Source organism: Falco cherrug, chromosome 3 (genome assembly GCF_023634085.1).
Source record: "Falco cherrug isolate bFalChe1 chromosome 3, bFalChe1.pri, whole genome shotgun sequence".
NCBI classification, from domain to species: Eukaryota; Metazoa; Chordata; class Aves; order Falconiformes; family Falconidae; genus Falco; species Falco cherrug.
This window is the reverse complement of record NC_073699.1, coordinates 100,348,974-100,371,970: the sequence shown is the minus strand read 5'-3', so window position 1 is coordinate 100,371,970 and position 22,997 is coordinate 100,348,974. Positions and strand designations below refer to the sequence as shown.

General features: G+C 43.2%; 2 long non-coding RNA genes across 3 annotated transcripts; one reads left to right on the top strand and one right to left on the bottom strand.

Annotated features, from left to right (window-relative positions):
* Nucleotides 1–1,758: 1,758 nt before the first annotated feature.
* On the top strand, nucleotides 1,759–18,450 carry LOC114014672 (uncharacterized). Its single transcript, XR_003558266.2, has 3 exons — nucleotides 1,759–3,422; nucleotides 7,371–7,723; nucleotides 17,543–18,450. It is a non-coding gene; the product is annotated as an uncharacterized LOC114014672 (long non-coding RNA).
* Nucleotides 15,539–22,979, bottom strand: LOC114014671 (uncharacterized). Of its 2 annotated transcripts, none has more exons than XR_008731519.1 (2): nucleotides 18,782–22,979; nucleotides 15,539–15,925 (listed from the first exon to the last, which is right to left on the bottom strand). It is a non-coding gene; the product is annotated as an uncharacterized LOC114014671 (long non-coding RNA). The 2 variants fall into 2 exon arrangements; XR_008731520.1 differs by lacking the exon at nucleotides 15,539–15,925 and adding an exon at nucleotides 16,452–16,589.
* Between the last annotated feature and the right edge of the window lie 18 nt (nucleotides 22,980–22,997).

The window sequence follows — 22,997 nt, the reverse complement described above, 5'->3', positions numbered from 1 at the left end:
AGGATGAGAAATGTTGGATAACCTTAAGTATAGCCATGCCTACCGTCCCAGGGAATAATACATAGGCATCTCTTCTGGAGAGCAATTTGAGAATAAATAAGGTGAAGCTGGCAGTAAAGTAACAGCAGATTCTGCCTTTGTGCAGGGGACTAGCTGTCTGGGACATCACCAGAAATAATCTCATACGATTCCACAACCTTTGAACACTGTTTATGTCATTAGACCCTTTTCCCTTTTAGTTGGAACTCATAGTTGTAAACAAACGTCCAACTAAACAACTAAAAGAAATGAACCCTTGTGAATTAAATGCCTAAAACCTGGACAGATTCATTAACCATGTTGACATTTATAAAATCAACAGGGATTATTGTGGTGGGTTGACCCTGGCTGGACACCAGGTGCCCACCGAAGCTGTCCGATCACCCCCTCCTCAGCCCTCAGGGGAGGGGGAATGTAACGTGCGGCTGGTGGGTCGAGGTGAGGGCAGGGAGATCGCCCAGCAGTTACCGGCGGGGGCTAAACAGGCCCGACTGGGGAAATCAGTTTGATTTGTTACCATTTGCATCAGAAATACACCTTCCCCCACCCCTCCCTTCTTCCTGGGCTTTAATTCCCAATTTCTTCACCTCCTCCCCCTTGAGCAGCACAGGGGGCTGGGCCTGGGGGCTGCGGTCAGTCCCCCACAGGTTGTTGCTGCTGCTCCTTCCTCCTCACGCTGCCCCTGCCCCAGCGTGGGGTCCCTCCCTGGGAGACAGTTCTCCATGGCCTTCTCCAAGATGAGTCCTTCCCAGGGATGCAGCCCTTCCCCCCCTGCCCCAGCGTGGGTCCCCCACAGGGCACAGCCCCGCAGGCCCAGCCGGCCCCAGGGGATCCCTGCGGCGTCCCCAGCCCTGCCCCAGCCTGGGCTCCTCTGCCCACTGGGCCACCGGCCCTGCCAGGAGCTGGCCCAGTGTGGGCTGCCTGTGGGTCACGGCTCCTTCGGGCACCCCCTGCCCCGGTGTGGGATCCTCCATGGGCTGCAGGTGGGGATCTGCTCCACCATGGACCTCAGTGGGCTGCAGGTGGGGATCTGCTCCACCATGGGCTCCATGGGCTGCAGGTGGGGATCTGCTCCACCATGGACCTCCATGGGCTGAGGGTGACAGCCTGCCTCACCATGGTCTTCACCACGGGCTGCCAGGGAATCTCTGCTCTGGCTCTTGGAGCGCCTTGTGTCCTCCTCCTGCACTGAGCTGGGTGTTTGCAGCTCTCACATAGTCTCACTCTTCTCTCCAGCTGCAGTTGCCATTCCAGAGGGGTTTTTCCCCTTCTTAAAAGCGTTATCCCTGAGGCGCTGCCACCATCGCTGCTGAGCTCGGTCGTGGCCAGCGGTGGGTCTGCCTGGGAGCCGCTGGCGTGGGCTCCATCGGGCATGGGGGCAGCTTCTGGCAGCTTCTCACAGAAACCACCCCTGTAGCCTCCCGCTACCAAAACCTTGCCACGCAAACCCAATACAGTTATAATGATATTTTCTAGGCTAGAGACCATATTTTAAAATACAGAAATGAAACTAAACAAACGAAACTGACTTCCTTTTTCTGTAATTTCTACTAAGAAGGTGATCTGAGTATTTAGGAGTGAAATGACTGCAATGAGCAACACGTGGTCTAGTTACTGGGTGTATTTACTTAACAGTTTCTGGAAACATTTACAGGACTATCATCCCTTATTTTTTAAAAGGCATCAACCTTGAAATGTCACTTGGCTGTAAAAAAATAATTAGACATGGGCACAATCTTGTTTACCAATTAGCCATCCCTCCTATTTCAGTGGTTTCAGGGAAACAGTAGACCACCCAACTAGAGCATACGGTAACACAGCATCATTTGGTAGCATCTCCTCATTATATCTGTGTAACACCCATCAATCCTAGTTATCAAAAGAGCTTTGTAGTGGAGAAAGGATTGCTTGGGTCATATGAGTTTATTTTTCAGGGTTAATGATTTATTTTTTTTAACTGTTGTCAAGGTCATCACAGTCTGTTGATATTCCATGAGAATCTCAATTCTTTGCATGTCATCATGTATTTATGTCAAAGCAGCTTCCTGTTTATATCTATAAACTTGTTAATGTCTTCCATTTCTATATTTCGCTCCCTACATACATTGGTAAACATATCATTTTGATTTGCAGCAAATATTATTTACAAAAGTACAACAAAAATCACGCAGGCATTGTAAATTCTGTATGTCAGCACAGTGCTGCTTTGGGGAGGATTTTAGTGAGGAACATCATGTGCCTATCTGCTTGAGGAGCTGGAAGGGCGCTACACCCCTATCATGGAAAGACAGAGACGTATACTTGACCTTATGCAGGCTAGTTATCACAAGGTGACTTTAAGTGTCTGTGTATTGCAGGATTAGGGGATTGGCTACTCACTAGACGACGGTCCTTCTGCTGTAACTTTCTGCCTTGCTCTTTGTGGGTTTACAGCACACCTTGCAGTTCTCACCCTCTGAGAACATGGCCCAGTGCAAGGCATGTCCCTAGGAGGCAGAAGAGACACGGGATCTGTTCCTCTACAGCCAGTTCCAAACTCTTTTATCAATTCGGCCCAACTTTACATAGTTAATGTCCATAGTAGCCTCCTGCACCCTGTCCTCACCCAGCAATCATCTGCAACCTCCTTCATCTTGATCAAGTGCTATTTAAAATAGAAAGCAACCCAAAATAAAGGTGCTCTCAAGCCATCTAACCCCCTTAAGTCTACTACTCAGACCTTCAATCTTTAAACTCTTTCAGCTTTTGTATAACTGAACCGATTGCCTTCCAAAAGACCAAACAACCCCTTTGTAACAATCAAGCCTAAATGTCTGTGAAGAGACTCCGCAGCCAGCAGGGATCGCTTTGCCACAGCCCCGGCCTCTGGAGCGTGCAGGGGTCTGCGGGGCAGCTGCCCACGTGGGTCCTGAGCATCGCATGCTCTTTGCTTCGGAAGAACCGGCTTCAAGGGGTTATTAAGGTCAGGTACGTAGTATTGATAATATACGTTTTGTTCACTGTTGTGTATTTTTATCTTCAAGGTTTTCTGTTTCAAGTTATTTAGGGACTTTTTGTCTGAGAGGCAGTTTCAGGGCATTCTGATAGGAATCTGTTTCAATTTCATCTTCTGGAGTTTTCTCTGCTTTTCTTCACTGGGGCAAGGGGTGCAATCCAGGTCTCTGGTTCAGTCACCTGAAGTCACCTGCTGAGGGGCTGTGCTGACGGTGGTCCGGCTGGCAGTGGAACAGCTCGATTAGGGAGTGCCCACAGCCCACCCACCATCCTAGGACAGAGATACTTGTTCAAACCCACTTTCCAAAGCAGGCGGGAGACAAATTTGAACCCATGCCTCTGATATCCCTTGCGGGCAAACAAGGAAAAGAAATTTCAGCTTCTGCTCAGTAAGTAACTCGCTGTGAGAAGGCAGAGTAAGGACTATTCTGAAGCTTCCCGCTCATCTGGGGGCTCTTTTTTGGGGGTGGAAGGCCAGCTCTCAGTCTTGGGTGCCTGTTTCTCTTCATGCTCTGCATGGGAAGAGCTGGGGTGTTTGGTTCAGACCCGTAGGTTTCCCTGGGCAGCGCAGGAACGGCTGCTGAGCATGCAGCTGCATGGTGGGAGCCGGGGCTGGGGACGAGGGCGGGCGGGTGGCAGAGGGAGGAAGAGCATCCATGGCTGAGTGGCCGGGGAACTGTTTCCTTCCCTGGCTCAGGGCCTACAAGACAGGCACCGCAGAGTCCCCTCCATCAATCCAGCTCAAAATAGCCTCCTATTACAGGAGACAGGAGCAGGGCTACTTTATTAGGGCGCTGTCTCTTCTGTAGCTAGAAGATCTTCATCTCTGTGTACACAAGGTCTCCTTTATCCTTCTTTAACTAGGGAACTTGTAGGAAAGTTATACTAGTGGAATGTCTTAATTCAATCCAGGTTTGTTCGGTTTTCTTTCCATGCTCGTCCAGATCAGATAAATTGCATGCTGTATTTACTTTTTTTGAATGCTTGCCTAAAGAGTCTATGTGCTGAGGCTGTTTCTCATCATGTGCTGACTTTTGGAACTGACTCTTTATTTACAGGCTTTGGCAAAATGGTTAGATTTATTATTTATTAACCAGAAAACCAACATCTTTTTCTTTTAGAAAGGTACAGAGTTGCACAAGTTATACCGTACTACCAAAATTACAAGCTTTGTTCTGATTTTTTTCATCATTCCTATTATTTGTGGTTTGATAGGTATAGTTGTTACCCCTTTTGGAGATGGAAATTCTTTTCTTCTCTTTCACTTTCAAACTTCCCTAAGATTTCATGAACTCTTGTTGCATCAAGAATCTTTGTAAAATTTGCTTTGAGATCATAGATTTTTCTGTGCCTTGTGAAGAGGCATTTCTTTACTGTGCTTTTTATTTATCTTTTTTTTTTCATAGGTCCACTTCGGATTTATAAACTCACAGTGGGTTTCTAAGTAGAGTTATATTCATCCTTATCTTCCTCTTTAGTATGCCTGGATATAACATCAGTTAGCATTTTTATTTTGCTTGAATTTTTTTGTCAATATAGCTTTTGGAGGAATATGGACTTACTTCTCCAATACCTGGCAGCTTTTCCAAAATCTCGTACTTCATCATCACAGGAGCGTAACTGAGAGACATGCATTTTGGCAGCATTGGGAGTATTTACAACAAATAATAATACTTTCAATTGAATATTATTTCAGCATATAAAGGCTTCAGAAACCCATTCTATTTAGACTACAGTGGAAACCAAGTTAGCAAGAGCACAGGGTTTCCAAACGTGGTCAGAGCTGCTCCTGTGGGACTATTTTCTGCCTTCCCTGTCAGAAGCTAGGTGCTAACAGAGCATGATGCTCATGAAGACATTTGGGGAATTCCTGTTTTCTGGCTTGTGGCCTTCTGCTCTGTCCACTGCTTTCAAATCATGTACCTTTTGGAGAACACAGGAACATGGGGTACAGGAAGAGCAAGCCAACATTGCTCCAACATCACCCTACAGCTGATTCAGTCTTAAGCATTGACCTCAAGAGCCTCCGCTCTTAGGCTGTAGTTGCATGCACAACTTGAGCAGGCAGAAGTTCTCACTGCCACCAGAAGCAGCCATCCTGCCTTTCACTTATCACTTGTTCCTGTCGCTGTGCCGCCCCTCCCACTGCTTGTGGCTGGGGAACTGATCTGAGTCAGAGCCAACTATTACTTGGGCTGGGTTACTCTCGGCTTGTATTGGTTCCTGATCCGTTTCACCGCAGAGCTGCACAGAAATTTTTTGTGCCAACACGAGGGAGGGGACAACATGGAGGCAGGGATGATCCAAGCACCTGGAAAAAAGAGGGCTGAGATGCCACCAGCTCCAAGAGTTCAGGAAACTCCAGCTTTTTTCTTCATTGCGCTTTGCAGGAGTTCAGTTAATAAGGTCAGTGGAATTTTTGCTGTTTTGCCACGTTTCAATACTTCCTCATCCATCTCTACATAGCAGGTGATCCACACTACTTCCCATTCCTCTGGGTCTTCCTTACCACTCCTGCTTTCCAAGGTGGGACTCTGGGAGCCCTGAGGTCAGTGGAGACCTGGCTGCCCCTACATCCCAGGCAGCACAGTGGAGTCTGCTGGTCAAAGAGAAAATTGCAACCGAGATCTCACCTTCCACCGGTGAGATCTTCAGCAAGCAGCTTTGGCCTTTCAGCTTCTGCACCATTGGCACAGCAGCCCCCACAGGTCCCCTCTTGGGTGACCCACAGCTGGACAAACCGCTCAGCACTGCGTGTTCCAGCAGTTGTGTCTGTACCATGCTGGCTGCAGAAAGGATCTGAACAGGCCTGATGCTTTCCCTTGCTGCTGTGGCTCTGGGCTGTGCGTGGTTTGTTGGAGTACAGCTGCAGATCCAAGTTTCCTCAGACCTGGCAGTAAAAGCTGATGTAGCAGAGCCCAGCTGGCATTGCCCCACTCTTCAGGACTCTTCTGCGTAAAATGTGTGTGTAGGGGTGGTACCATCTGGCCCAAACTCAAAGGAAGAACCAGCTGCAGATGCAGTGGGGACAAACATCTACAGGAGCAGCCACTGATCAGTCTCTTGATTTCAGTTTTCATGCATACCTATCCTTGGCAAATTCCTATTTGCCTGCTTTTCTTGTTATTTACTTAGTTTGGCTTTTCTCAGAACTTCCTCCCACCAACCATGCTATTTTCTGCCACAACTTCATTGCAGTTGACTTGGCTTTGATCTCACCAGTCTTTATCTCTTTAAAATACAAATAATCTCTTTATAACCAAGTGTCATTGCACTCCATGGGTGCAATTGCAAGGATGACGATTATAAATATTAGAATAGTTGGCTGTTGAGGTTGTGAATGACAGTGGTGAGAAGGGAAAGAGTCTTGAGTAATATCACAAAGATGAGCAAATCTTTCTCCCTTCCTCTGGAGAACTTCCATGTGCAAAAGTAGGGGTGCTGTGATGTGGCATTCAAAGGCTTAGAAAATGATGAAGCTTGTGGAATGGGCAGTTCTGAGATAACACACTAATGTAAATTGCTCTGTACTTCTAGTAGGGAATGGTGTCTCCCGTGATGCAGTCCTCACCTGCAAGGAAAACCTCTTGTCAGGTTTTCTGGTCCCAATGTGTCCCCAGGTTTGAACACAATCTGGTCATGCATAAAGATTTTAGGATTCCGTTCTCAAAATGATCAGTCTTGGTATGCATCTTTTACAAAAACAGAGATTCAAGTCCATGAAAATCCTCATTAGCCAGACATCAATATTCTGAGACTAAAGAGCGTAGCTGTTGAAAGAAGCATATACTTGCAAAGCTTATTATTATTTATCAAGGTGAACAGAAGGCAAATGCTTTTCTGATTCTAGCTCTTTTCTTTTTAATTTTGTGTAAAATATCTTTCTTATTATAATGAGAAGAAAGATAATACACGTCTCATTTAAATTCTAAACTTAGCAGAACAGAAAATAGAGGCTTGTGCTCTGTTTTTCATAAACAATTTAGCATTTCAATTTCAGAAAATGTATGATGCAAGTTGAATTAGCTGTACTGGGGTATAAATGTGTTCTTGTTTTGGTCCTTTGGACACTTTTTTGTCTGACTCATCTGGGAAGATCTTGTCTTTCTGGGAAAGATATGGCAGCAAATCAGTTGGGAAACAGCAGATTTCTTCAGATCTCACATTCATCTGATTTTGCATCATGTGTATGCCATTTCTAAGCTTGTGAGACAGATGGGAAACCTTAGGAGCTTGGAAACTTTGGAGACTGTTGCACTGAGATTAGGGAGATCTTCACAAACTAGTCAAGAACTTCATCAGTGTTGTATCAAATGTTATGTCTCTTTGCCTTCCAGGGAACACCAAGGGTAAATACACAATCTCTGAGAGATACAAGAAATCTTTTTGAGGTGAAGGGCAGGAAAACCAACAGGATAATTGCATACTCCTGATTTACCCAATGAGGCAGCACTACTGAAATACACAAAAAGCCTGAGAAGTGTTATCAAATGTGCTGCCTGAAGATTGTTTTCTTGATCTAAGGACTCCCAGAAGCTGCTGAAAGGGTGCCACGCTGCAGAACAAAGAGCCAAGCATCATGTGCGTATACTTGACAGGTTCGCACACTACTGATGGAGGATACTGGCGTTAACTTAGCAGAGAGCTGCAGAAGCAGAGGCGGCTTCCAGGGCCTGTGGCAGTTATGCAGGTCAGTCTCCTGCTAGAAACCTGACTAGATCAAGTCAGATGTGACCTTGAAATGGAAGTGTCATGACAGATAGAAAGAGCAAGCCCCTAATTATCAGCTCCCCTATAACAAACTGTAGGTTTTGTTTTTCTTCCAGATGCACTGGCCATAACCTTACCTGTACACACTTCCTCAATTCACTGACAACTCTCTCCTCTCTTCCAATTTATAAAGCCCTACTCAGATACCAAAAAACCCCATGAAAAAGAATGAATGAACAGACACATATTCAAGGCTTCTCAATTGTTGCTCAGAATTCCTTTCCACTTACTGCCAGTTTACGATCATTTTAAATTATTGTGTACTTAGGAAGGCAAGGATTGCTACTGAGAAAATAATTACAAACCTAATAACTATGTGCAGTCAAGCTTTTTTAATAGCTAGGTTTACTTGGTGGTGTCTATTTAGCCTGGTTGTGATTTAAGGTTAAAAAAAATCAGCTGTGCTAGTACAAGTATAAGGACAGTGAGCAATTCAGTGAATACTGATTTCACAGGAATGCCAAGAGAGTATGTTAATAAAGTCAACACTGAGCAATACAGCTTGATTCTGACTGCCTTTGAGGCTCTTTGTCTAAAGCAGGGCTGTTTGTTTAAAAAGCGTCTTCTTGTGCTCACTGAAATTATAACAACTTAAAACTGTTAATGCACCTGCTCACTCCCAGGCATCCGAAGATAGTCTCCGACAATGTTAAAATGAAATTACCCTTTATACAGAGTTGACTAGTTGCATCAAATTGATGTACAAGCTTTAACAGTTTAAATTGGGATGTAAATGAAAGGAATAGCAGAAGTAACCCTGCTGTTAACAGGCAGGGAATGGGCTGCAGGCTAAGGAACAAAAATTGTCCTCTGTTTTTCAGTTTTGACGTTTCCTCATCTTTTGTTCCAACAAGACCAATTTAGGTTCAGATGATGCATATCTTGAGATCTTTTGGCACCACATATGCAACATTAACCATCTGAGCAGGGTACATTTAGAAAGCAAAGGTTGGAAGGTGTTGAAAAGGGAGGTGGGTTTTCTTTTCTCCTTCTTTTTCTTCTTTCCTTTTTCCTTCCCTTCTTCCTTTCCTTTCCTTCTTCCTTTCCTTTCCTTTTCCCTTTCCTTTCCTTTTCCCTTTCCTTTCCTTTTCCCTTTCCTTTCCTTTTCCCTTTCCCTTTCCTTTCCTTTTCCCTTTCCCTTTCCTTTCCTTTTCCCTTTCCTTTCCGTTTCCCTTTCCTTTCCTTTTCCCTTTCCTTTCCTTTTCCCTTTCCTTTCCTTTTCCCTTTCCTTTCCTTTTCCCTTTCCTTTCCTTTTTCCTTCCCTTCCCTTCCTTTCCGTGCCCTGCCCTGCCCTGCCCTGCCTGACCCGCCCTGCCCTTGCTTTGCCCTGCCTTGCCCTCCCTCCCCTGCCCTGCCTTGCCCTCCCATCCTGCCTTGCCTTGCCCTGTCCTGCTCGGCCCTCCTGCCCTGCCCTGCCTTACCCTGCTCTGCCCTCCCCTTCCCTGCCCATCCTTGCTCTCCCCTGCCCTGCCCTGCCTTCCCCTCCCTTGCCTTGCCCTGCTCTGCACTGCATTGCCCTGCCTTGCCTCGCCTTAACCATGGCCATCCTTGCCCTGCCCTCCGTGCCCTCCCTGCCCTGCGCTGCCCGCAGTGGGTGGCAGGCTCAAGCAGTGTGCTGCACCCGTAAAATTTCCAATGAGCAATTCTTTCCCCTGAGTTTTGTCTCACTTAGTTTTGCTGAGGAAGAGCTGATTTTTTGTGTTATTGAATCATGAGGTGTTGCACCTTAATTCCTCTAGGTCTGAATTTTTTAAATGGCCTTTATTTCATATTTTATTTATTTTAAAATTTTATTAAATTTAAATAATTTTTTTTTACAAAAATTGTGCTTTTTTCTGCAAGAAAAAGTGAAATACACAAGCCTAGAAGAAAAATTGTAAGTGAGGTTATTTGTCCAGAGACTTAGGTGCTTACTGAGAAATTAAAGAGCATCAGGGAACACTTCTGGACATGGATTTTATTTTATTTTATTTTATTTTATTTTATTTTATTTTATTTTATTTTATTTTATTTTATTTTATTTTATTTTATTTATTTTAATTTTAATTTCAAAATTATCAGAGCAGTTGCTGGCATGGTTTTGTCCCAAAACAGTTCTGGGCATAGTTCAGGAGTCGCTGTGGGTCCAGGACCGTTCCTGGTAAACCACTCAAATGTGGCCACCCTCTTTTGGAGGGGATGTTACAGACTCCTAAATGTCACTGGTATATCCTACTAGTTCACCCAGTGACCTGTGCTTTTTAGACTGCTAAACTGCAGCTCCTGGAAAGAAATTAAAACTTGATTTTAATACCAAAAGAGATGGAATGTTCCCCACTTGTTTTGAGAATGTATTCCTCTTAAGTCATTTGAGGTTACTGCCCATTTTGAAGTACATAGCTCCATTTTCCAATCACTGACTGTTATTTTAATTTTTTTTTCCATTAGCCTACAGCCATTCAGTACCTCCTTCTTTGGAAGATACTTATACACTGTAATCAAACCTGATTTTTCTTATAGCAGACTGTTTTTCAGGTGTCTGTTCATAACGCATTTTCTAAAGCTCTGTAACAAATACTGCTGCTCTCTTCTGTATCAACACCCATTTTCAATATCCTTTTAAATAAGTACAGCTAAGGCAGTTATGTAGGCTTCTAGCGTAGCCTTAGTCCTCAGCTCCCTCCTTCCAACCACTTCCCTCTGCGTTATTTTCCAAGCCGTGCCAATTCTCAGCATCGCACTTGGAGAGTTGGTTCAGCTCCTGTCTCCTGCAGCCCTTGCAGAGTCACTGCTGTCCAGCCTACAGTCTCCCCTGCCGGAGGCAGCGCCTTCTCTTTCTTGTGCAATTTGATGTTTTGCTACAGTTTGTTTGAAAAGGTCCAGGTCATCCCAGAATTACTCAGACCACGCTGTACAAGTTGCCCTGTCCGCTCAAGTTACTCTAATGAGGCAAATCTGTGTCATCCACAAATGTTATGGGAAGTGATATTTACGGCCTTGAAAAAATTTTACTATCTTCATTTAGTAGTAAACATAAATATCATACATATATCAGACTAACAAGGCCCTGCAAAAGTATCTTCCTGTCAACAGCAATTCATTGACCTTTCTTTCCTACTATTTATTTAATTATTTTTTATTTGTCATCGGGTTGCTCTCTCTTCATCCATTTTCCATTTATTAAATGTGTCTTTGAATACTGTCCATTTTGTTGTTAACATGGGATCTTGTCTTCAAAAATAAATTATTCAGCATATATTTAAGGAGCTGCTACAAATCAGATGCTCAGTGATGACATTTAGGCTTCAGCATCACATTCTTTGGGACAGATGTCTGTGAGTATGGAGTGGTTTCTCAAGACCAGAGAAGCCTTGATAAAGGAATGTCCTGAGCCAGTATCACTGTGAACTACAAGGGGACAATGTCAAAACGGAGCTATCTGGCAATGAAAAAGAAGCTTTTGCCTGGCCAGTTCTGTATTCTCACCAAAGTCTGTTATATTCACCTAATTCTAAAAAGCAATGTATTAGAGAGAAACACCCCCCCACCCCCCCCCCAGTTTAACCTAAGCAGCAGCTGATGTGACTGGTTTTAAATCTGGGGTAAAGTCTGATTGTAAGTCTGGAGTAAAGCAGAAGTTAAAACTTATTCTCATCTCTTCCAATATATCAAACGGAGAGAAGAGCCCTCCACAAAGTTCAAGGTTCTCAACTTTCCTTAGGCCAAAGACATACACATACACATAGTTTATAGAGTAAAAATAAACAATTAGCACTGCTTTTTAAAAAAACAGCTAATCTATTTCTATTTGTTATTAGCCCAGCTGGTCAATTATTTGCTACTCAGCATGCCTGCTAACCATCTAGAAGTTTCTGCTGTTATACTCCTGACCATGTATAATACTCAGCATTCACTTCTAACTATTTGCAATAGACTTTCCTCTTTATACTTTAGCTGTTAAATATGCTCTTGAAATATTTGCTTGGAGTAATAAGTATTTTCAAGTCTGTAGTTTCTTGCTTTTCCTGTTGACAATCTTGAGTTCAGAAATTAACTTCAAGTGCTAAAAGCTATTTGGTTTTACTTTTCAGCAGTAATGTAGGCTATCTCCCAAGTTACAGAACTTTGCACTGTGTAAAATGTAAGCCAAACACACTTCAAGTACAGCCATGTACTTAGGAAATAATTGCTGTCATTGCCTTATAACTGTGAAGCAGTAGCCGGGTTTTTCTTGCACTCAGCCCCCAGGTGAGGAACCCCGAAGATGGTGCCAGAAACTTGAAAGCTATTCACTGCTGCACGGGACAGCCTCAGGTTTGTTTATCTACAAGGAATATTCCTGCCAGTATTTCAATTTGCAGATGGCAATGAGTATGTTATGCAACAGAGAGTTAGTACTTACTGAAAGGACTCTGCTTTTAGGAACAGTGAGATTTTTGGATCCACAACTTGTTCAGAATCCTTAGTGAGCTGGAATAAGTTTACATCACAACAAATCTTTTAATTATTCAGTGGTTTTCATTTTCTTGTTTTCTTTCCATTATCTCCTTTAGGAATATCAGGATTATCTGTGTGTTTGGCACTCTTTATCATATCCAAAAATGAAGATAGATGCTATATCTGCAGAGATCTTAAGGCAACAAATATGGACTTTGTGATAGAAGTTTTTATTTTGTGATACCAGCATGTGTGAGAAAGCAAAGGAACAGTTTGAGCAAGCAGTCAGCTCTTAATTATCTGTACACCTGATCCAAGCTGAATAAGGCAGAGGCAAATTAGCATGGGAATTGCAACATTAGGTCATGTTTTACCATCCTGTACGGCACAGGCTAGTTTTAGCCTTCCAAAAGTCTAATGTAAAACTCTGGGATGCTGTTACCAACCTGCCATTCCATTCCCATGCCCAGAAAAACCTTGCAGGATGTAAGATAATTGTGCAAAGGTGTGGTTTGCTAATGCAGAAAGGACAAACAGCCTGGCTTTTCCTTCCCTCCCCCAGTGTCAAATCTACAATGCAGGGCCACATGGAAAAGCCGGCAAACCCAGTGGAAAGGGGAAGCAGGGACTGCTGAGCAGGGACACTCAGAGTTAATGTACTTTTGGCAGTATTAATCCTCTATTGCACCCTATAATTTTCTTCTGCACATCACAGGAGCCGGAGTGACTTGTGGGAAGAGTCAGGCCATGACAGCACAGTGACTGAATAAGCTCCCCTGCAGTGGTTGAGGAGAGGGCTCTGCCTGCGTACATGGGGGCCTGGGACTGGAGTCAGGAGTGTGGCTCTTTTTCAGACACTGTCCCACTACCTCTTCATTTCACTGGTTCCACAGCCTGCGTGTGGAGAAGATGCTTCCTGTTGGTAGACACAGTGGAGCAGGGGAGGTGGAACCACTCGTCTTTCTCAAGACCAACAGCACTTGGATGCATCCCTCTGTTTACATGATAAACCTAAACTGCAATCCTCTGAGGTTTAAATTTAAACCAAAATCCTTACACCACTTGGTTTCTAGACATCAGGGAGCTGTCCCTAAAATCTCAGGCCAGGCCCCTGACATCAGTAGTGGCATTTGAGAAAACCTCAAATTGAGAAAAGCTAGAATACATGTTGCCCGCAGTGGCACGCAGCTGTGAGCTAGAGCAGCAGTGGGTAGGCCGTACCTGCAGCCTAGCTAGAGAAGATAAATTCAGGTTAGATCAGAAGCCTAAGTGCCTTCTTATAGATAACTCAGACAAGCAGCAGGCTTCAATGAAAACTACAGGACTTCAATAACTGTGTAATAGCAATCACCCTTATTGCCAACCTTGGCTATGCATGGGATGGAAAAGGAGATCTTTCATTAACAGTATGGGAGGCTGTCGCTACAGCAGATCCGGATCATACTCTGTTAAGTAGAATGCAATTTGTCAGTTCCTATGTAGCAAATTATGATGACATTGGTTTAAAAACATGTTTGCAAGCAGTCAGCTGGCAAGTGCATTGCACACTGGCCCATCTGTTAGCACAGTAATTGGGTCATATACTTCAGAAGAAGCTGTCTTGCCTGGGTAGTGACAGAAGCAAAGACCTCATATGAAGAAAGCCTGTACTGGACCAGGGATTCTAACAGTGGGATAGAGGAAAGAAAATATTCCTATGGAACCGACTGGAAACAGCAGACCCCCATCAACTGAGGCTCTGGAGCAGGTCTAATTGCACCTCAGAAATGACACTGAAGGAAAGCAAGGAAAAAGGTTCTGAAAGTTATCATTACAGAGGGGTCTGCAACCTACCTAAAGAAAGGGTTGCAGGGACCACCCATCTTCCCATCCTGGGGTACAGATCACCAGCTGCAGCACCCTTCTGTTAATGTCAGGTACTGCCCGTGTGAGAAAATGATACGGGGAAGGTACTTGTGTTATTTTAGATTTTTAGGTTGGTGACTTTAATTTGGAGTTTCCGTTTTAATAAGTTAATAACAGAGTTGGTTTCTGATTTAAAGATTGTCAGGTTTTTGGTTACAAAAATTAAGAAGTTGTAACTCTTATTTTACCTGTTCGTGACAGGAGGGTCAGGCCTTCCTCTACATTTTCTCTCCTCTCTCCGTCTCTCAGGGCAATTATCCATTAGAATAATTTTGCTAGGATTGTAACTCTTCTCTCTCCCTTGCAATTCAAAAGCTAGAGTCCCTGCCTCTCTTAAAGTTAGGTTCTAGTCCAAGCAAAATATAATTGTTACAAAAAGCTTATGTTACCTCATCAGAGTGGATTTTTATTTTTTTTTAATCTTTAACGCCTGAATTTTTTGATTTTCTCTGCTGAGACAAACTCCATTACTATGTGTACCAAATGGGTTTCTGAGAGTTCAGGTGTCCATGATACCTTGGCCACCTCTACAGTACAAAGTCAGATAAGATTTTTTTGTAGTGAAATTCAACAGCTTCTCACTGACACAGATATGTGTAAAATACATAAAACAAACTGAGAAACTAAGAAAAACTTTGACTTAAATGTAAGGAAAGCATCTTATAGCATAGTTAGAGATTAAGCGCCAAAAATGCATACATATTCTTTGAATGAAGTCTAAAACTGATTTAGAGGAAAGAAAGCTAAAGTGGGTAAACTAAAGGAAAGTTGAATCCTTCTAAAATGAAGCTTCATACATCGTACTTTCCCACTAGTTCAGACTTGGTGACCACCAGGGTCACTTCTGGCCTTATAGCCAGTGAATCTCCGCTGCAGCAATGCATGAGTGGAACTTTCAGCTATATCAGCGATTTCCAAGACTTCTTTCACATGGGACTTCAAAATTCCCCAAAGTATTTAACAGAGTCATCACCTGAACAAGACAATAGTTGCTGAAACTAATTAACGTTTGACTTAATCTAGCTCACTGCCAATCAATCCATTTCTGTAATATGTGCAGTGAAAAACATCCAGCAAAATCCAGCTCATCACATTTCTGCCAGCTTGGGCAAAGGGCTTGTTGCAAGTGGTAAGGGAGCTGACTTTTGAAAGTGGAGCTAAAAGGCAGGACTGAGGCAGACAGGGTAATATTCAAACATCTTTTCAATACATGCAACCATGTTATCCAGATAACACCAAGCCCCTCAGTGCAATAATCTTTGTGTACTCTCCCGTTGCACTGTTCCAATGGCACTTGCAGGCCCAGGTTTTTATGCATCTGCATCATTTTAGCCTTGTGGGAAATGCATGCTGTGTTATAAAGTTGGTTTCATTGGACCACTAATCAAACTAAACACTCATTTGGACACCCAGCTTTAAGGTAGGGTAGATGATTACTTTATATTTTTCTGCACTGGTAAGAAACCTGGAATTTGTTCACATACAGTCACTTAATACTGTAGGCATGGTACTCTTTCTGAGCAGCTGCTAAAGCAGACAATGCTGAATTTCATCTAAATTTTTCCTTAACCCGGTCTCCTTTTTCCTACAAAAGGAGCCTTGCACTTACAGGACAACCAGCTGTGCCAATATTCACCATAGGGGTATAAAATATCTGCTGACAGATGTGATTGACAAGAGACTTTGAAGGTGAAGGTCTCAGTTTCTCTTCCTTGTAGTATCCACAGCCTTTCTTTGATGACCCTGGCTTGAGGCAGTGACAGGAACAGACCCACCTGGGAGGGTTTGTTAAGTGGCTGCCCTTAAAAAAAATAATAATAAAAAAAATCAATGTTTTACAGATCAGCCAGCAGGGGTCCTGCCTTTGCCAGCGATGAAAATCCACCTAAAGGTCTCATGGTTAACTGGGTCATGTTCTTTCTGGTGGAGCTTACTGGGCATTGAATTCAGGCCTTTCCCCCGTGTGTAAAATATGATACTCATAATAATAATCACAGCAGTAATATGTTTATTGTGTTTATTATCACCGTGCCAAGCAGCTGTGTTCATAGAGGAAGACCCTATTTTGCTGGATGTTACACAAGCCCAGAATAACGCACGCAGCCCCGGCTGAAGGGGCTAATTGATCTAAGTAGGAGGCAGAATTCAAAGCTGGATATCGACCAGCTGGCGTAGGAGGCCAAGGAAACAATAAGACAGCACTAATCAGTGACTACGCTGTGATCTCAGCACAACTCTCTGTTGACAAGCTTTCAGTAGAAAAGAGTTTTCCCCCCTTGAAACAATAAGAAAAGAAGTTTTAAGAAGTAATTAAAAAGAGGATAGTATATTAATCTTGTGTGTTTATTGGGGTCAACTCCTAATTGTAAAAGGGCAAGTTCAGAAGAAAATGCAGCAGTGCCTGTTTGAAAGTCTGACATAAGGGCTAACGCTTGTCTTGGGGTGGATGGATAGACAACGGGAACCTAGAAAAGGAAGAATGACACCAGACGAAGCAAAACAGAATATGCAAAAACAGGAGTGACATGTTCAAAGAGGTGAATTTGGGAAATACACTTTGCAGTAGCATTCTGTTGGGACAAGGGTAAATTTACCAATGCTGCAGGAAAAAAATGTGTCAGTAATCAAAACAAGAGCCAGTGAGAGCCTGGATGAGATTTTAAGTGAGCACGTGTTGACCTGATCTCTACAGGTATTCACTCCAATAGAGTAATGAAGTACCAATTTAAAGTAAAAGAAGGCCATTTGTATGAAACAAATCTATTAGAAAATCTTTACAATCCAGAATTTTTTGTAGTTACATAATTAATATATCAGTCATCTTAAAAAACACTAATCAGCTTTAAACCACACTTGTCCCTAATTTCTTTTTTTTCCTTTGGGCATTATTTGAAAAGAGTCATGACTGTCCACAACTAGAATAGTTGCACACGCAATTAGACCTCTTTCAGAGCGTAGGGTAGGACAAAGTGTTCAGTTAGCGCTAGTGTTACCAGGTACCTTATTCAGGTTATACATGTTGCAGAACAGTGGGTTTAGCCAGCAGTGTTATTTGATAGCACTGGTGGACAAAAAACTTTGTAGATCTTGGCTCTCTAAATCCATGCACCAGGATTGAATCATTCCTGAAGTGCAATTTAATCTTTTCCATGAGACTTTTAACTACATTTGAAAGGGCTTGTTTGCTCATACAAGTTTAATTTTTCTTTATATAAAATTATGTTACACCTACAGCTTTAAAAACACTAGAATAGCTTTCTGCTAACTGTAAGTCTTAACTGGTTTCAACATCTTTTTTTCCCTATCTATTATATTTACTGCAAAAAGGATTTCTGGGAAAAAACTATGGTATAAGGAACTGGAACTATTTCTGTAACTTTCTGGCAAAGTTAAAATGACATTTCTCTGTGTTGTACAGTTTCCCCTGTAGATGGTAGCAGAGAACAAACTCTAAGGTACTTGCACTGCGAAGACTGGGATGATACTAAAAAAACCAACGTTGCCAGTGAAGTACAACGCAAAGCAGCTGAGAAGTTATGCTGTATTACACTGTCTTTGTGTTCTGCTTTCATTTGACACAGGTAGGAAGAGTTGTACGTGATACACTGATGGCTCCTATAAACTTCAGCTTGGAATTTTGAAAGAACGTTAATATCAAAAACTTTCATGCGCTACGATTTGCCTTTACATGACTTTTCTGCAAATCCTTTCTTAAAAACACAAACATGATTATTTAAATAGTTTTAAAATATAAAGCATTATTTCAAAACTCCTGGACATCTTCTGTATTCTTTATAAAACACCTCTCCCGATTTCCTTAAAATGTAGTTGAACTGAAATCTCTACATGTCCAACAGTTACTGCCTGGATCCTGAACTATTTTCTTGGACCTTTACCTTTTCCACATTAGTTCGGAGTAATTCTCATTAAACATCAATTTTGGCAATATCTGATTTTGAAAATGCCCTTCCAGGTTTTTACTTTCCAGCTGTATTACACAGTCTCCTGCATCTTAAAAAGTTCCTAATGAAAAGTAGTAGAGCTCACAAAAAGATCTGATATAAACCATCTTCTTTTCAATTCACTAGTAAATGGAAAAAAGAATCCTATATTTACATGTGACTGCTTTACAACCACTGGTTTTATTAAAGTCAAGAGATCCCTCTCAGCAGCAGGAAAAGAAACTAGGCTGCAAAATTATCTCAAGCCTAGACACAAAAGTTCTCAAGTAGTTAGAATGATTCACGAACTATAAAGTATATGTAAAGTGCTATTAATTGTCTTCTGTTGCTTTAATTTTGCATCAATAAATATGATTCTAATTTACTATTATTTGAAAATATCATTATTTCATGATCTCTGAAGTCTCCTTCAGCAGGTAACATTCTCTTTTGATAATGAAGGCCATCAGTGCTACAACTTTACAGCCGTTGTACCGATGTTACCTAGTAAAAATAACACCCAACCCCTTTCCCTCAGTTGCTCAGCTTTGTTTCTTGCAATACTGTGTATCTTTTAGACCTGCAGTTCATCCACAGGCCACCATGGTCCCTATGCCTGAGTTTCCAATGTCAAAAGGAATCAGGATTTGAAAAAAAAAGCTGCACAGGAGTATCCAGCTTATCTCTGGTGAGTTTCATTCACAGATATAAGATACCTTATGGGCACTTCCACATCATCATTTAACTGTGGAATCAAATTTCTGGTTCCTCTCCCCCATTTTCCAATCTTCTCTGGATTCTTCCAAAATTAGTGTTGGCAAGGGCAGAGTTTAAAACACCTGTGCAAAGATAAAAGGAACATTTTAGTGGCAGGCTAACATTTCTATTGATGACATCATACTAGATGTCTTACAACATTACTACGCTGTGCTTGGGTGCCACACTGGCAACCTTCATTCTTGTAGTTCCTAACTCTTAAATGACTGTCTTTGTGACTTCTCCACATTGTCCAGTGAATCGTCTCCTACTCTTTAAATTCTAAAAGAAAACCTTCCACTAAAGAGTAACACTCACCGTAGGGAATCACATCAATCAGGCATGGTCAAAGACTCACAGGGTGTCACTCACTTCCACATGCAAACCAGTAGAAACTGCACAGCAAACAGTGAAATTAGCAGATATCCAGGTAGCTACGATATAATGGGGAAACTATAGCCACTGTACAGAAGTTATACATCACAAATCCATCAGAGTTCTCTGAACACTAAGGGTGATCCTGTCAAGAAAGTGTATTTGTACTTCCAAATTATTGGGGATAAGGTTTCACACCCACAGAAATAAAATAATCACAGAAAAGTAAAGAATACTCCTCCTGGATTAATAGCTGTTTAAAAGGAAATAAATAAAGGATGAGAATACATTTTGAGTTTGGAAACTAATATGAAGGAATCTGTCCTGTTGGACACGTTAAGGTTTTGGAAAAGGAGATGAGAAAAGTTAGCAAGGATAGGAAATAATTCAGGATAATCAAAGCTTTGTTATAGAGTTGCAGCAGATTTCACAACGTTGTATTGGGACAATTTAAAGACTGTTAGCATTTAATATTGATAAATGTGAACAGGAAAAAGCAACTTTTGATTATACATACATGTTAGGCTGTAAATTATCTATTACCTTCGAAAAAGTAGATTATGAAGTCACTGGGGTTGATTGTAGGAACTCTTAATAGAGGAATATAGAATGAAACATTAAGTTACCACAAAAATCTATAGTCTCTCCCTTTCAAAACCAGAAAAGGGTGAGAAGGAATAACAAGGACACCAACAACGTCCATATAATGAGAGATTAACTAGACTCCTCAGTGAGGCCAAGAGACAGCTCAGGGTATATAAAGTTATGAATAGCATGGGAGAGGCAATTAAGCAATGATTACTCGCTCATTTCTCACAGCACAAGAACAAGCCAGCAACCAATGAAATTACAAGGCAGCTGCTTTAAAACAAACCGAAGGAAGTACTTTTTATACAGCACATAATTAAATAGCAGAACCCACAGGACACTGTGGCGGTCAAAAATATAAGCAAATTGGAAAAAAATATTAGACATGTAACACATGCCCATCAATGGCTACTAAACATGATATTCCAGATGAAATTTCCATCTTCGGAAGTCCTGAGAGCTAGAAGCTGGGAGAGTACAAAGTAAACAGATTGCTCTGTATTTGCCACGTTTCTTGTATGCCTTGTCTAAGCATCCACAATTGTCACTGTCAGAGACAAGAAATCTGAATAATCTTTTGGTCTGACAGGATATGGCTACTTTTACGCCTTGTAGGTGGTCCTGTCAGCGGAGAAGGGGCAACAGACGGTGACATACAACATCCATGTGCAAATTAGTTTACCAATCAAATACAGCAGTGGCGCAAAGATACTCAAGATGGGTCCACCCAGGCACAGCAGGGTGTAAGAGAGCTTTCTAGTCTAAGTACAGCGTATCACGAATGTACCTTTGCTGAGCCAGTTTGGGTCCAGGAGCATGGTCTCAGTTGGATTTAGCCCTGTCGAATGGCCCTGGGCTCCATGCAGTGCCAGTTCAAGTGTCTCTTATAGCGGGGCACAGACTCTGTATGTTGCACTGCACTGCTGGCACTGTACATCTGTACTACCACGTAACCAAGCCTGTGAAGCTCCCACAGAAGGAGGTGCACCAAAGACTGCATTTTGAGGAGACATCAAACCAAACTCTCCTGCTGACAGCTCAAGTTTGGAGGAGGAATCTACCTTCTCCTCCTTTTGGGACTGTACCAGCCTCCCGTGACTGTAAGCTGTAGAGCTGACAGTATTTTGCTGATGTGTTTCAAAGCTACCAGCTAAACAAGAAAAGAAGCACAGAAATTCAGGAATAGTATTTTTCAACAGTAATAATTTTTCTAATAATAATTCTAGTTTTCTTTCCTTCCTTGTTGCCCCTCTCAGCTTCTCCTGTCTCTCTCCCCGGTGCTGTCATCTTAATACTATCTTGTCTTTCTTCTCAAACCTCTGTCTCACCCCATTCTTGCTGATACACTTCCCACACCAATTCCATCCTCCTAACCATAGCTCCCTTTGCTTCTGTTCCTTTATATCTATAGCCAGCTTTGCTCTAGTTTCCTTTGCTGGCCTTCTTGTGCTAACCCACTTCAGAATCACCACCTTCCTCCTGACTTTCCCCATCAGCCCTTTTCTACTTCCAGCTGTTTTCTGGAGCAGCTGTTTCAACCACAGCACAAAGCCCAGATGGTTGAGTACCTGCTACAGCGAGAGTGGCACACTCTTCTCAGATCCCATGCCTGGAGCCATGTGATATCCCACCCTGCTCCTGCAGTGGCAGAAATAGATGGGAGTCCAGTCACATGGAGGAAATGTGAAGGGCTGAAGAATGCTTGCGGTCTTCAGAGGTGTTATATACCAGCCCCTTGAGTCTCCACATGGATTATGTGTGGCTTTTTCCCCAGAATTCTGGCCATTGGTCACTCTTGGGTAGTTTCACAAAGACAATGAAAGACATTTCCTTGAATCCAGGAGAACTACCATGTCTAAACTTGAAGTCACCATCCCAGAGGTACAAGATTTCCACAGTGAAAAAGCTTTGAGACTATCTGTAGTGTGCAATAAATCACCTTGATTCTGTTCCCAAAAGCAGGTCAACAGTTTTAGCCGAAGCCCAACAAGCAGCCTGCTTGCGGCAGATACAGCCCATGGAAAGTTCCATCCAGATAGCTTCAGGCCGGCAAATTTTAAACAACTGGAAAGAGAGACTTGAATGGAAAACGTTAGGAATTCCTATGCATGGCTACCCAGCCCTTCCAAACTGCTTACTTTTCCCTACTTAAAATACGTGTGTGTATATATACGTATATACATTCAAACTGTCATCACTCAAACAATACTGTTAGAGAAATGTTGTTGCTGTAAAACACCTTCCGCACCGAACAATTTCTGCCGGAGTCTTCCAGAACATCACCTGCTTGCACAGCACAAGCGGGACACTGAGCACACCACGCTGCCGTTCCGAGCTACTACTACAGTTTCAGCTGTCGCAGCTGGCGGTTATTTGAAGAAGAGAAAACGATGGGACTAGTAAAGAGCCTGAAATGGAGCCTGCAGAGAACCTCTGGGGTATTTCGGGTTCCAGGCTTGCCATGAGCTGGACAGCAAGCTCTGCCAGGCTGCCCGAGCCCTCCCTGCAGCACAGCCTACACGGTGCAGGGCAAGGTAAGACCATCCTGGCAGAAGTACTTTTTTAATGACCATATTTCACTTACATGATAAACATATGACTTCAGATTCCTACTCCTTTTTTAACCCCAATCAAGTAAAAAATCACTATTTCCCCAAGTCACACACACATATCTTAGCTTCCAGTAATGGGAACCACAGGCTAAAAGCTTGGAAATCCTCCGCTAAATACATCAGGACTTCTAAGAGCAATGACTGAAAAAAAAAATATCAAAAAAAGTAAGAGAACCTTCTCAAAACTGTTTCGGTTGCGAAACTCCAGCTCTCCGCTGCTTGGGACAGTCGCGAACGGGCACCGGGGCCCCGACAGGTGCCCGAGCTAGTGCAGCCAGGAGCTGGGGCAGGAGGACTCGCTCCGACCGCCGGGGCCCGGCCGAACCCGGTACCGGGGCCAACAGGCCGTGCCCCGCCGCTCCCCTCACGGCCCCGCGCGTCCCCGCCGGGGCGGGGGGACCACGGGAGGAGCCGCGCGGGGGGTTTACACCTCCCGTACCGCACACTGGGCCGCAGGGCGGGGGATCCCCCCCCCGCGGGACGGACCGGCTGCCTGTCCAATTGTAGCCCCAGCCGAGCAGTCTCACAGAGGACCCCCGCGGGCGGGCTGCCCCTCGCCGGGCTGGGGGAAGCGGTGGGTGAGCCCCCCTCCCCCCCGCGC